General features: G+C 57.3%; 1 protein-coding gene across 4 annotated transcripts in view; it reads left to right on the forward strand.

Moving 5' to 3' along the window:
* Positions 1–9391: 9391 nt before the first annotated feature.
* The window catches only part of LRFN5 (leucine rich repeat and fibronectin type III domain containing 5), a 40435-nt gene continuing 35807 nt past the window's right edge, over positions 9392–14019 (forward strand). The window contains exon 1 of one of the 4 annotated variants that reach the window (XM_031504883.2): positions 9392–9557. The gene's annotated coding sequence lies outside the window, so the exon portion shown is untranslated. Of the gene's footprint in view, positions 9558–9819; positions 9903–14019 lie in introns of those variants that run through there. The other 3 variants (XM_031504882.2, XM_021547511.3, XM_077783860.1) reach the window with 3 other exon arrangements.

Raw genomic sequence — 14019 nt, forward strand, 5'->3', positions numbered from 1 at the left:
CCTGAAGGGCCAGGGCTCCTGCCCCAGCCCCAGCCATGGCTGGCAGCAGGGCACAACCCCGGGGCGCACTGTGTGCATGGCTCCGGGGCTCTGTGCCAGCACGCTGGCATCTCAGGAGCCCCACGCCCTCTTGGGCTGCTCTGACACAAGAGGAAAAGCATTTCTTTTCCTCTGATTTTCAGCATTTCTCAACCTGTTCAGATGACCAAACTCTTTTTGCAGCCATATTTTTCCAAGCCCATTTGGCAGCACCAGTCTCGTCCCTCATGTCCCGTGTTAGCTCCCAGGACGGGCAGACATGTGGCTGGTCAGGGCAGCAGCTTGAGGGTGGAAAGAGAGGGGTTTGGTCTGGGGGTGGCAGCAGGGATCTCAGCAGCCCCTGATCCCTCCTGTTAACCCACAGCCAATCCCAGCACATTAGGAAATGTTACCCAGGACCTGAGAAACATAGGAAAAGCAGGAAAACATTCCTCTTTGGGGGATGGACTTTAAAAAAAAAAGAAAAATATACCTGTGTTTGGAAGCTACAGTGGGAAACTGAAGATCAAAAGTAAAACAAGCATTTTTGTCTAGGAGAGCAAGAGACGGGAACAGCTCACCCAAGGGGCCAGTTGAGTTTTGCCTAATGAAGTTGTCTCTCTTTAGCCCAGCCTGGGTTCATTTCCAGAAGAATTTCAAACAGCAGCAAACCCCAGGACTCAGTGGCTCCGGTGTGTGCCCTGTGGCAGGCCAGACCGGCACGATGCACCTGCCACTTCTCCTTAAGGAATGGAACCCCAGGACTGAGGATCCTGTCCTTGAGACTGGCGATGGCAGGAGCTGCAGAGAGCTCCCTGTAGCAACAGGACCGAGAGGGTAATTAGCAGTGACAGCTCCTGACCCAGGCGTTCCGACCTCCCTGAGTCCTGTAAAGCAAGTTGTTAGTCAAATACTGTGCCCTCAATTACTGCTAATTACCGTGGAGCCATGGCATCCTGAGATTTTAAACACCGTATGGAAGTCTTGTGCGATGAGAGACCATTGGGGACTGTCTGAGGGGTTTCTGTGCAGTGTATTCCTGACAAGATGCTTCATGCCAAACAGGTGACTTCCAATAATGTTTAATCTGCACATAATATTATTAAAATAAAGCAGGTTGGCAGACTGAGACACAGCAGACAGCCCAAGTCCTCCTCTTGCACCTCTCAAAAACCTGAATCAAAGGGATCCCTGGAACCTTGGGAGTGTTCCTGTGACTCCTGGTCAAATTTTTGGCTAACACAGCCCATAGCCTGCTAACCTGGTGTGTGCTGGGAGCAGCATCACTGGGGCAGAGCAAGAGCCCCACAGTGGCAGGAGGTGGCCAGAAGGAGCTAAGGGTTGGCAATGCAGCCACTCCTCCCCATCCCTGTAGCCAGCATCTCCACATATCCCCTGTCAGGAAGCTCAGTCAGAGCCTGCTGACTCTTGGGAGCAGAGCAGACCAAGCTGGGGGACGTAAAAGTCAGCTCACCCCAAAAGCCTTTGCAGTGGATCCCACAGAAGAGGGACTGCTGAGGTTTCCCTGCCTCCTTTTGTGCTGGAGGGGATGCTCCATGCTGATGGAGGGGATGCTCCATGCTGATGGAGGGGATGCTCTGTGCTGATGGAGGGGATGCTCCATGCTGATGGAGAGGATTCTCCATGCTGATGGAGGGGATTTTCCGTACTGATGGAGGGGATGCTCCATGCTGATGGAGGGGATGCTCCGTGCTGATGGAGGGAATGCTCCATGCTGATGGAGGGGATTCTCCATGATGATGGAGGGGATGCTCCGTGCTAATGGAGGGGATGCTCCATGCTGATGGAGGGGATTCTCCGTGATGATGGAGGGGATGCTCTGTGCTGATGGAGGGGATTCTCCGTGATGATGGAGGGGATGCTCCGTGCTGATGGAGGGAATGCTCCATGCTGATGGAGGGGATTCTCCGTGATGATGGAGGGGATTCTCCGTGATGATGGAGGGGATGCTCTGTGCTGATGGAGGGGATGCTTCGTGCTGATGGAGCAGGAGGAATGAATACTCACCCCTGGGCTGGGATCTCCTTTGTTCATGGGTGTGGGATTCAGTTATGGCTTATCTATTATGGAATGTCATATGGCTTGAGTGGTGAATAAGGGAATTCATGTGAATCCCTTGGGCAAAGGGGATCCAACCCTTGTTGTGCTTGGTTGCTGTATCTCCTAATGAGTTCATTAAGAAAGCCTAATTTACAGAGCACTTTGTCCTGTGAAAGATCCAAATGATGATAACAGCTCTCCTTTGGCTCTCCCTGCCAGCTGTCAGAAGTGTGTCTGTGGCCAGGCAGTGCAGCAGGGGCTGTCTGTGCCACGGAGCCTGTTGGGACACTCGAGGTTTCCACCTGCTCACGGGGGTGCAGCAGCAACACCGAGCCTGCAAAAACAAAAGGAAAGTGGGCACCAGGAGTGGTGAAGTGAGTTTTAGCATCTCTGTCTCTGGAAGGGGTTAAATCCAAGCCTGACTCAGGACCTTGAACCTGGTTTGTGTTATGAACATACACAAGACCCTGGTAGTGAATGCCCAGACCAGAGAGAAGAGCAGATGCTGGGCTGGAAACACTGTGTTGTGGTTCAGCTGAGGAATTCAGCACTTGGAAATTGCTCTGTCTCTGCCTTATTAGATTAACTTGCTGCTCTTTCTTCCTCCTCTGTAGTGTTCTTTATTCAGAATTTGCTCAAATATTTTCCTCCAGAAGATTTAATATCTCAAAGTGCAAATATCCAAACCCTGTATCATTTTGTAATTTCATACTCTGTAGTTCTTTCATATGCATATCAATCATTTGCCATCCTTTTGAAGGATGCAGCTTGAGTAACGGTAGTGAAAGAAAACCCATTCAGTGTTGATTTTAATTGAACAAGCTCGGAAGCAGTGGGGATCCATGCCAGACACCAGTTCGCTCTTTTTTGAAGAGTTATTACCAGAATTCTTTTGCTTCTCTGTGTCTATTTTTTTTCCAATTAGCAGCTTCTCAAAAATATTAGTTATCTTATTATTTTCTCGGTTCTGCTTGTTTGGGATGCTTATGCATAATAATCACTAAAGTCACTTTCTCCTCCTGTTCCAATGGAATATTGTATTCCTCGTCTCTGCTGGAGCAACACTCTAGCCTGCATTCCAGAGCAATTTTTGAAGTGAAAATTAACTCATTTTTGGTGCAACCTTTTCATTGTGGTTATGGCAGTGTGAGCTCCTGTATACTCTAAACTGCAGCTGTAGAGACTGTAAGCATTATAAACTGGAGACTGCAAACACTGTAAATAGAAGTTTATTCTTTCTTCTGTGCACAAATGGGGTGTTGGGTAGCTCTTCATTCTCCCACCATGATGAGTTGAACATTAGCCCTCAGCTAATGTTGCTTGGATAGAAGAGAGGAGATAGAATATCCAGAGAAGTAATATTTTGAATTACTGGACACTCTTTTCCATGCAAAATTTGGCTTAAGGAAAAGACTTAAATCAGCAACTGGTAGAACAACATATTCCCATCTATTATGGAAACGAGGTCTGCACATGGCTCTGACAGTGCTGAGGGAATTGGGGCAGGCTGGTGATGGAGACTTTGCTGTTTTCTACTGAGAAGTCATCTGAACAAAAAAGGAATAAATTGTGAAAGAAATAAATGTGAGTAAGGAAGGACTTTAAAAGATTGAGACACAAAACTCCAACATGAAGTGAGTCCAGGTGTTAAGGGAGCATGTTATTAAAATTCCAGAATCAAGGAGGAAGAGACAGTAATGAAGCACGTATTTGAGTTTAAACAGGCCAGGGGAGGGCACTGAACCCTGGTGGCACAGGATTAGGTACCTGTGCTGCTTGCCAGGTGATGCCCATTCCATCTGTGTGACACCTGACATTTCTGTCTGCTGAAATCATGGAACCACAGCATCATTTAGACTGGAAAAACCCTCTGAGAGCATCGAGTCTAATCATCCTCCCAGTGCTTTAAGCTGTCTAGCAATTGGAAGCTGCACTCAGGGATGGGCAATCATTGTTCTTCAATCCAGCAGGCTCAATGTCACCTTCAGAAACAAACGTGGAGCTGTTTTCCTCTACACCAGCTCATCAGAGCACAGCTCTGCACAGCAGCCCTGGGTCTTTCCCTGGTGTACAGATGCTTTGCCTTCCATGTCCAGCTGCGCTGGTCCCCTCAAAAACACAAGTGCTCAGAAACACAAGTACTCGTGTGTAGAGCTGGAATGGTGGGGCTGCCCATGGTGTCAGCAGCCCTGGCCCATGTAAGCTCTGCCCAGCTCCATCCCACACATCAGCACTGCCTGTCAGCTGCAGCGGGCCCCTGGCAGTCCCTGACTGCTCTGGCCTCTGCCTGCCTTGGGAGCACCAAGTCCCAGTGCCTGCAGGTGACAATGACACCTGTCAGAAGGAAATGGCTTTTTGCAGGTAACAGGTTTATTTGAGACAGGCTACTTTTCTACATTGTGGCTGGGTTTAGTCTCTATTTTTATTCACAGCCCTGCAATATATCTGCTTCTTCCCACAATATTTCCTCCCACCCCTATTTCCAAATTAAACAAGGCATGCTCTGGGTGAGCTCGTGTCCCTGCCAGGCTACCATGGGGTGAGAAAAACCCATTGTGTGGGGCACAGGGCTGGCTGAAGGGAGCCCTGAGCTCATGTGCTGGCTCCAGGACAGGCAGAGCCTGCCCCTGAGCTGTGGGCTGAGGCGGACAAGGCTCCTTGCCAGCACAGCAAACTTTCCCCAGCTGTGCCTCTGACCCTCCCAGACAAAGCTGTGCTCGTACAGTGCTGGACTGTGCAGGTGTGCCATCCCCGCAGGACACTCAGTGCTCATCCACCAGTTTGTGTCTGACAGTTATAGCACCTTTTAAACAAGCCAGGTACCAACAGCTAGAAGCCTTCAAATAATCATGCAAGAAATTAAAAAAATAAAACAAATAACATTATTTTATTTCTCAAAGAACAAATCTGTTAAAAGATTAAGCAAACAGACACTACAATTACTCATGACTCTGAATCTGTTTTTTGATTAAAAATGCAATTAAGTATTATTAGCTATTAAGTATCTTGGTTTGGTTCCACCAGATGAAGCACTTGAGGATAAGCCTGTCACCAGCCCCCACCCCCGTGCTGGTTTCGGGCGTGAGGTCTGATTCCCTGTCGGTGTGGGGCTGGCACATGAAGGCCAGGGCACCAGTACATGCTGGGGCTTCAGCACCCACCAAGGCACCCCAAGGAAAACGTCACACCAACTCCCCTTGAATAAAACCAGAAGCAGTGCTGAGGAGGGTGTCTGCCCTGGCCAGGTTTAGCACTGCCTGCCCTGATCCTCCCGGGCCAGTGATGGTGGGAGCTGGGCCACCAGGACAGCTGGGGAGCGTTCTCACCTCTGGCCTGGCAACAAGGAGACGGAGGGCTCCCGAAGGAGCAGGATCGTTCCCTGCCATTTTTTGTACAATGCAACAGCTCCCCCATCTTACAGACTAAAGAACATAAAATGGAAAAACATCCCCAGGAAATGACGGCTGGGGTAACTCCACAAGCTTCCCTGGTTTTTCTGGAAGAAGAGGCTAGCAGTGCACTGCTGCCTGAGGCATTCTTGTCTCCAAGGCATTCTTGTCTCCAAGGTTCTCCAGGGAAGAGAAATCTGCTTCACGCATCGTGACATTGGACATTGCAGTGATTCAGGCAGTGAAGTTTCTCCTTGTAAGGACGAAGCAGCATTGCCCGTTCCACACCCTTTTCGATGCGGTGCCACAGTCTCTGAAGGAGTACCAGGAGTGCCTGCTGCCGTGCTTTCCGCGGGCTGAAGCGCCAGAGCCCGGCTCCCTGCCCTGCTGCTGCCCTCCTTGGGGTGAAACGCAGCACGGGGCACCAGCGCTCGGCGCTGCCAGGGAGGGGAAGGGAGGGGAAGGGAAGGGTGCCTGTGCCGGCGGAGAGCTGTGCTCAGTGCAGGGTGACCTTATCCCCGAGCAGCTCCTGCTCCAGTCCTGCCACAGCTGCTGCCACCGCAGACACGGGCATGCCATCCCCCTTTGCCCCAGCGGCGCGGTAGCAGCTCCCAAGGATGCTGCTGGCTCCCGGCACAGCTCACAGCATTGCTCGGGGCGTGGGGCTGTGCAGGAGCTGCACACACCGTGAAGGGATGAGGGACGGGCAGCCCCTGTGGCACCGGGTGTTGTGGGCAGCAGGCTGGGTGAGCACGGCACCCTGCCACCAGCAGCTGCAGCACGGTGACACTGTGCCCAGGCCCCAGGTCCCTCCTTCCAGAGGTGACTAAGGCTTAGAGAGGGCATAAAAGAGCTCTCGGTGTTACTTAAACAAAGCACTTTCCTCCAGGTATCATTATTTCAGAAAAAAAAAAAAAAAAGATGAAATAATTTTTAAATTATACCTGTGAGGGGAAAAATATTTCATGTTAAGGAGTTACCAGCTCTGCCAGTAAAAAAGCATTTTAACACTAGTTGGAGAGAGCAAGACAAAACCCCCAGCAAGGGCTTGTTCAGAAGGATAATAGGGGAGGCGACTGAGCCCCAGCAGGGTGAGGGTTCCCAAGGCAAGGTGAATCCTGGGCAGAGCTAGGTGGGAGCTCACCTGAGTAATCCTGAGCATCCCCAGTGCCAGGGCCACGCAGGACAGTGCTGTCCATGAGGTACACTGCCAGGCACTGGGAATAACAATGCTAGGACATAGACCTGTCCCCCAAGGCACTGAGGTTTGTCCCAAAACAGCCTGTCCCTGGGCATTGAAGGGAGCGCTCAGGCATAGACACCCACAGAGTCACTGGGGGCAGCCAGGAACACTCCAGGAGAGGCCCCAGCGCAGGGGTGAACAAGAGGAAGAGGAACAGTTTCAGGCATGGCACAGCAGCCACACACTTAGGTCTGGGTCCAGGATCAGAAAAGCAGGCTTTCCATCCCAGCCAGGAGCGAGAAAAGCTCCCCAGCACACCCCCAGCTCCCACACTCCTGGGTGCCCCAGGGAGGTGCAGTTTTCACACTGGGTACATTAACTAGGCAGTGGTATCATCTCAATCTCATGTCCAGGAGGGATTTCAGGCTGCTAAAGAAGATGCAGCAGCCCTTGCTCGAACACCTGAGGCCAGAGAGCACAGGACATTGCTTTAGCTGTGGTTGCCCTGTACTGGTACCAGTTCAGAGTGGTCCTGAACCAGCCCTCACAGTGTGTTTGTGCTGGATGGTGCAAACCAGTGCACCCCCAGGACATACCAGGCTCTGGGCACATGCTTCCACTGAGTTTCCACCGAGCTTCTCCATCTTCCTATGGCCAGGGAAGCTGTATCCCGATTTTCGCCTCCTCTTCCAATGCCAGCCACGCTGCTGGCATCACTGGCATGCCAGCCCCCCTGCTTCTGGGGCAGCAGGGAACTGACAGCAGCAAATGCTTGAACCTGAAGCCCAAGACACCGGAGGATGCCAGCCAAAACCAGGGATGTTTTACCAGAGAGCATTTTACTGTCTCTCTTCTCTCTCCACAGGGGAGCACACTATGAACGCCAAATCAGGGCTGAGCATGACACTGCCTCCAGCTTCAAAGGCGACCAGTGCTAGGACTGTGTGGGGCAGAGACCACCCCAGCAAAGCCAGCTGACATGACTTCCTTTGAGGGAGAGAAGATTTAGACTCATGTGCTCCTGCCAGCCTCTCTCCCCTGTAACAGCTCGAACTAGCTCTGTGAAACAGCAGCTGGTACTTGGAGATAAGCACTAACCGAGGCTCTGCCTGCAGCCCAGCCCTGGACAGCTTCAGAGGCTGTCAGAAGGACAGAGGATGATGCGGCTCAGGCAGCTGGGCTCCTTGTGAGACCACGGTCACAGGCTGCTGTGGAGACCACTTCAAAGTTCTCAGGTCACACGGACAGCCCTGAGCCCAGGAATACTGATGTGTTCCCTCGTCTCACCCTTACCGGTGCCAGACGCTCCATCCCAAGGAACGCTTTGGCATGGTATCAGCAGAGAGGCATGAGGACGGCCACTGCACCTTCCCGTTCTGGAACGGGGTTCCTACCACGTGCATCCCCAGCCAGAAGATGCATCCCGGCAGCATTGCTCCCGCTGCTCCAAGCGTGCCGAGCAGTCCATGGGTTTTCTCCTGCACCCTCAGCAGCAGTGGCCGCGGGGGCTGGTCCGGATGTAGAGTCGCGGGCCAGTCCTGGAGGAGCCCACAGCTGCCTCCCGTGCAGGAGGAGGGTGTCGGGGGACACGGGGAAATTGCCCAGCTGTGGCAGGGCACGTGCCCGCACATCCCTCCAGGTGCGGGGTCACTGGCCGCTGACGAGGTTCGTTAATTAGCTCCTCTTCCAGGCTCTCCCGGCAGTGCTGCTCTTTTTCGAGTCCTGCAACATCCCCGGCGTTTTCCCACAAAAGAGCACTAGAAAAGCGTGTCAGTGTTCCATAGCACGAAATGCACTCTTCTCTCTGTTAGAAATCCAGGAGACAGGTAACGATGCCGCAATCCCCAAAAGCGCTCCAATTTACTTCCCCCACAGATGACCCAACCTTTCCTTCTCCTGCCAGGATCATCCCTCCTAGAAGTCCGGTGTTGCAGTCCCTGTCCTCGGAGCGGCGGGGCGCGGGCAGGATGCGGGCAGCTGCGTGCCCGGAGGGTGGACAGGAGCCCTCGCCATGCCGGGCGGCGCGGAGCGGAGCTGCCGCCGCGCTCCCACCCCGCGCCGCGGGACGGTTCCGCCGGTGCATCTACCGGATCGATCCTCAGGTCAAAGTCCCGCGCACCGCCCCCAGCCGCGCCGCCCCCGCCCGCTCCGGCCCCGGGGCCTCGGGCGGCGGCTGGGGGAGGGCTGCGGCCCCGGGAAGGCTGTGGGGTGCCCCGAGGGCCGCGGCCGCTCTCGGCGCCCGTCGCCGCAGCCTGGCCCCGGCGTGGCGGGGCAGGCGGAGGCGTGTCCGTATCGGCGCCGGTGCCCGTGCCCGGTGCCGCCCGGCGGCGCGCAGCCCCGAGCCCGGCGCGGCGGGGGGCGGCCCGGCCGCACGTCTGCGCGGCGGCGGTCGGGCGGCTGCGGCTCAGCCGTGCGTGCGGCGGGGCGGGGAGGGCCCGGCTGCTCCAGCCCGCCCCGGCGCGGCGCGGCGCGGCGCGGGGGAGGCGGCGGCTGCTCCATGCGGCAGCGAGCGGCGCGGCTGCCCGCGGCCGGGGCCGGGGCCGGGGCCGGGCGGAGGCCGGCGGCGCGGAGGATGGGCGCAGCTGCCGCCGCCGCGGAGGGCCGAGCCGCGGGCGCCGCGCTCCCCGCTCTGCCCCGCCGCAGCGCCCGCCGCCGCGGCTGCTCCGCCTGAGCGCGCCCGGCGCGGAGCGGCGCGGAGCCGCATGGCCCTGCCGCCGGCCGCCCCGCGCTAGCGGAACCCGCACCCGGGAGGCGCCGGCCCGGCGGCGGGGCTGCCCGCGCCTCGGCCACGTCCGCCTGTCCATCCGTCCGTCCGTCCAGCGCAGCGCCCGGCGCGCAGGATCCCGCAGCGGGGTGCGGAGCGGCGGCGCTTGGCGAGGATTAACCTGGCGCAGGTACACGACAAGGTCAGCGCCGGCGGGAGCGGAACGGGGCGGGCTGCCCGGTGCGGGGCGATGCGGGCGGGCTGATGCAGGCGGGTTGTCCCGCGCCTCCCGCCCCCGCCGCGCGTGTGTGCGTGTGCCGCCGCCCGCCCGAGCCGCCGCGTGGGGCCGTCCCCGGGCCGCCCTGCCCGTCCCGGCCGCGGGCAGCTCCGCCGCGGACCGGCTGTAGGATGCGGGGGGTGAGCGCCGGCTCGGGGCGGAGCGGCGGGCAGCCCGCCTGCCGCCAGCGCCCGCAGCCCGCCGGGGCCCGGCCGCGGCCGCACCCGCAGGGGACGCGCTCCGGCCGCCGCCCGTCCCCGGAGGCAGCAGGTAACGCTAGGAGAGTCGGCGCCCGGCACATCTGCATTGCACCGCGGTACCGGCCCAGGGGACGGGGCGGGGGGGTTGAGGGACGGCCCGGCCGGTCCCGAACGTCCCGGTCAGGACGACCCCACGGCGCGGCGGGGCCGCCGGGACGACGCCCTACCCCGGAGGGCGGCGGCCGCAGGCAGCGCGGGGCGGCGGGGCGGGTGCCCCGCGGACGGGCCGGGCCGGGCCGGGCCCGGCCGCGCTGCCGCCGCTGCCCGCGGGACGGCGCCGGCGGCCGCCCGCGTTGGGCTGGGCTGGGCTGGGGATGCTGCGGGGCCGGAGATGCTGCCAGGCTGCGATGCTGCGGGGCCGCCCGTACCGCGGCCGCCGCCCCCTCCGCGCCACGATGCCGCCGCCGCCGCCGCCCGGTTACCCGGCACCGCTGGCGCTGCGGCGCTGCCCGGGCGGGCGGAGGCGCCGCTGTTCGCAGAGCCACCCCGGGGCGCTGTCGCGGGTGGCTCGGGGGTGCTCAGGGGGTGCGGGGCTCTGCCGGAGGTCGCAGGAGCCCCGCGGCTCCCCCCGCCCCGGTTCTGCCGCCCCGTCCCGCCGCCCCTAGCCGCCGCACGCCCCGCTCTCCCCGCGGCTCTGTCCCTGGGGCCGCCGCTGTCCCCTGCGTCCCGGGATGCGGCTGCGCCCCCCTCTCCTCCGCCCCCTCCGTGGCGAACACCGCTGTGTGCGGGAGAAGGAATGTAGGACAGAACGGCCCTTCCCCGCCGGAAGGTTCCCGGTAGGGAGGTGGCAGAGCAGCGGCGGAGGAGCCGGCGGAGCCTCGCAGCCATGTTGGTGTCGGAGCATCAGCCCTCGCGGCTCCGGGCTGCGGGAACGGCATGTCTGGGCCAGGTGCCCTGGGGAAGCCTCTTCCCGGGCTGGTCCTTCCCAGCGTAAACTGCGGAACAGCGGCTCTGCGGTTCCTCTGCATCCTGGGACAGCAGTTCTTCCCTTCCTGCACTTTCGCCTCCTCCCTTCCAGTCTGTTGCATCTCCGGGGTACTCGTTGTGTTGTGCGTATGGAACAGAGAGGTGTGTTGGTTCCAGTTGTGGTCGTGAACTCAGCAGTCCTGGAGACCAGGGGTGGGACAGCAGGTGCCCCCAGCCAAGCCCAGCCCCGTGGTCTTTGGCTGAGTGCCGTGGAACTGGACGGGCTGGGAGTGCCTGCCCTTGGCCATTGTGCTGTCGTGCTGGTGATCCTCCCCACCCACACTTCCATTTCGCATGTTCCTGTGTGACACGTGGTGTCAGCTTGTTCCTTCTGAGCATCCTCGGGCGAGTGCTGCGTGTCCAGGGCGGCTCAGGCCAGCACAGCCGGCCAGCCAGCACACTGGCGAGGCAAGATGGATCCATGCTGGAATTGAGGCCTGTTTGCTTCCAGCTGTGCCTCTGCAGGTGGAGGTGTGTGGGCTGGCCCTGGCAGCAGCGATGCTGGCCATGGCTGTGTCCAGGGGCATGGGGCAGTGCTGCCCAGAGGGACTGTGTGTGCTGGCTCTGGTGTGGCCTGGTGTGGCAGGACTGCATCCCAGCTGCCTGGGGCTGGGTGCTCAGGGCTGTGTGTGCTGCCACAAGGACTCTAAGTGGGCACCCTGGTCCTGTGTACAGGCCACTCCTCAGAGCTGGCCTGTGGACTCTGTGGTATTGCCAGAGTCGGTCCTGGCAAGTAGAGGTGTGCCAGGCCTGGCAATTCCACTGCTGGTCAGGGAGTCAGGTTTGGTTTTACACAAGCAGCTGTACCAGAGACTGAGTGTTCTCGGTGCCCAACACCTTCCCAATCCACACTGCTAAATATATACTGTGCTCAAGGGATTATGCATTTGTTTAAATGCATAATAAATGTGTTTAAATGCGTAAGACTGGATCATAATGCACACCAGAGCTTGCCGGTTTGGCCTCCAGTTACAAGCCTCTCTAAGATACATCTCCTGGCATATTACCTCATCTTTCTGCTTTCAGAAAGAGCAGTTCCTGGTTTTATCATGGCAGGGCCGTCAGTGAAGCAAATCCTGGATATGCCAGGTATCCAGTGCAAGTTAAAGCTGAACTAGTTCGCCTGTTCACCAAACACTTCCAGCTGCAAGAGGGGACTTGAGATTGACCCATTCCACCAAACACATGCACATGTGGAAGTGGGCTCCACATTGTCCTGTTCCACCAAGCACATGCAGCTGCAGAAGTGGCCTCCAGATTATCCTATCCCAGTGAGAGCCAGTGGGCTGAGAGCTCCTGTCATCCTTACAGCCAGGAGAAGCTGTGCTGGACTGCTGCACTGCTCAGGATGGTGCCTCAGGGGCTTGGTTTCAATTTTTCATGCAGGTCTGTTGTCTGGAGAGGCTCCTGTTGCCCATCGAAGGTGTGAGTGTGGCCAGGAGGAGGAGGCTGAGAGGTGGCTGCCCAGCCCAGGATTGGGTCTGGCTGGGAATGTTCTTGGGGAGCCCAAAAAGAGATGCATCTGAGCAACATGGCAAGAAAAAAACAGATCTTCCCCAGTTTTTTGAGGAAGATTAGAGGGGATGCGAAGGTGGGTGCATCAGCAAGGATGGCCTTGACACGCAGGGTGCTTGCCTTGGGTAGGTGGAGCATCCCGAGGTGCCTGGAGGGCTTGTCCCTGGGCTGGGGCACGTGGAGATAGTTCAGAGGCTGGAGAGCTAATGGCTTTCCATTGCTGATCGATACTGCCTGTGCTTTCAGATGTGGTGACGGGCTGGGTTTTATAGAGCAATCCTTGCATATTCCCTGCACAAGCAGCTGGGCCTGAGCGCGCTCTAATGGCCTCGCTATTAGCGGGCTCAGAACCTGAGCCAGACTGAAAAGGCTGTGTAAGTGCTGCTCAAGCGTTTTGGGCCAGGCATATTCCATGCATTAGGGAAGATTTGTACTCTTTGGACCAGACATCACTGAGTGTTGTCTATTTATACACATCTAAATATATCCTCTGCAGTCTTCAGACTTTTCTAGCTAGTAGTAAAATTACTTTTCAATATCATGCTATTAAACCATGCTTGCTGACACTATCTGATGAAGTTTGTGCCAGGAGAGGCTTATGTGTGTGTCTTTGTTTTAAACAAAAACGATTCTTGACCTAAAATGTCTAAAATGCTTTGGAAATAAAAGCTTGTTGTCTGTGTGGCTGGGTAGCAGGGGGAAATGTGGTCAAACAAAAGCAGCACTGGAGGCATGCTCAAGCCTGGGAAACCCAATCCAAACCTTCTCCAAAGTATAAGGTTTTGTTGCTGAAGAGTGAACCATTCTTTCTACAAAGTTTCTATCAAATATTCATGCATTTTGCAGAAAAATAGAAACATTTGCTTCAAATTAGTCAGATATACCTTCTGGTACTCTGGAGTTTGAGATGTCATTCTGAAAACAAAATGACAAATCTTGAAGTAACGTAGGTTATGGAATTCCTCTGCAGTGCCCAGATCCAGGCTGTCGAGGGTGTTTGCACAGAACCCTGTGGTAGGGGTGGGTCTGGGTCTCTGTCAGTTCTCTGGAGCTGGTGTTGCTCTTCATGGGGCTCCCGAGGAGGGCTGGAGACCTTGGCTATATTCCCAAATAGCCCATGGGCTTGCTGGCTGGGTGGTGGTGACAGTGATGGCTGGCTGAGTGCCTGCAGCCCGACATGGAATAGTGATGGCCATTGTTTTGTTTTCTGTGGCAGCTCTTGCAGTCATTCTTGGAGAACTAAGAGGCTGCAGAGGAGGGTTGGTATTCCCAGGGGAGCAGGTGAGATGAGGAGAGGAGAAGACAGGGCTCTTGGAAGAGGCCCTGGCCGAGTCCCTCGAGCCAAGACAGGTGCTGATCCCCTGGGCCACCCCAGGTCCCTTGGCTGGGGCTCTGGCCGCCACGAGCCAGAGGTCCGTAGTGTGGTGACATGCTGTGGTGACATGCTGTGGTGATATGCTGTGGTGCCAGGAGCCATGTCCTGCCCCGTGGGCACAGGTTGGTGTGAGGGTGGCTGAGGTGTCCGAGGGCTCCCTGCCCGTGTGCCCCATCCTGCCTGGCTCGCTGGCCACTGAGGCGCAGGCTGGGCACGCCATGCAGCTGCCTGAGCTGGGCAGCAGCCTATGTGTTTCCGTGGAATAAATGGC

The sequence above is a fragment of the Lonchura striata genome, chromosome 6 (genome assembly GCF_046129695.1).
Source record: "Lonchura striata isolate bLonStr1 chromosome 6, bLonStr1.mat, whole genome shotgun sequence".
Classification (NCBI taxonomy): domain Eukaryota; kingdom Metazoa; phylum Chordata; class Aves; order Passeriformes; family Estrildidae; genus Lonchura; species Lonchura striata.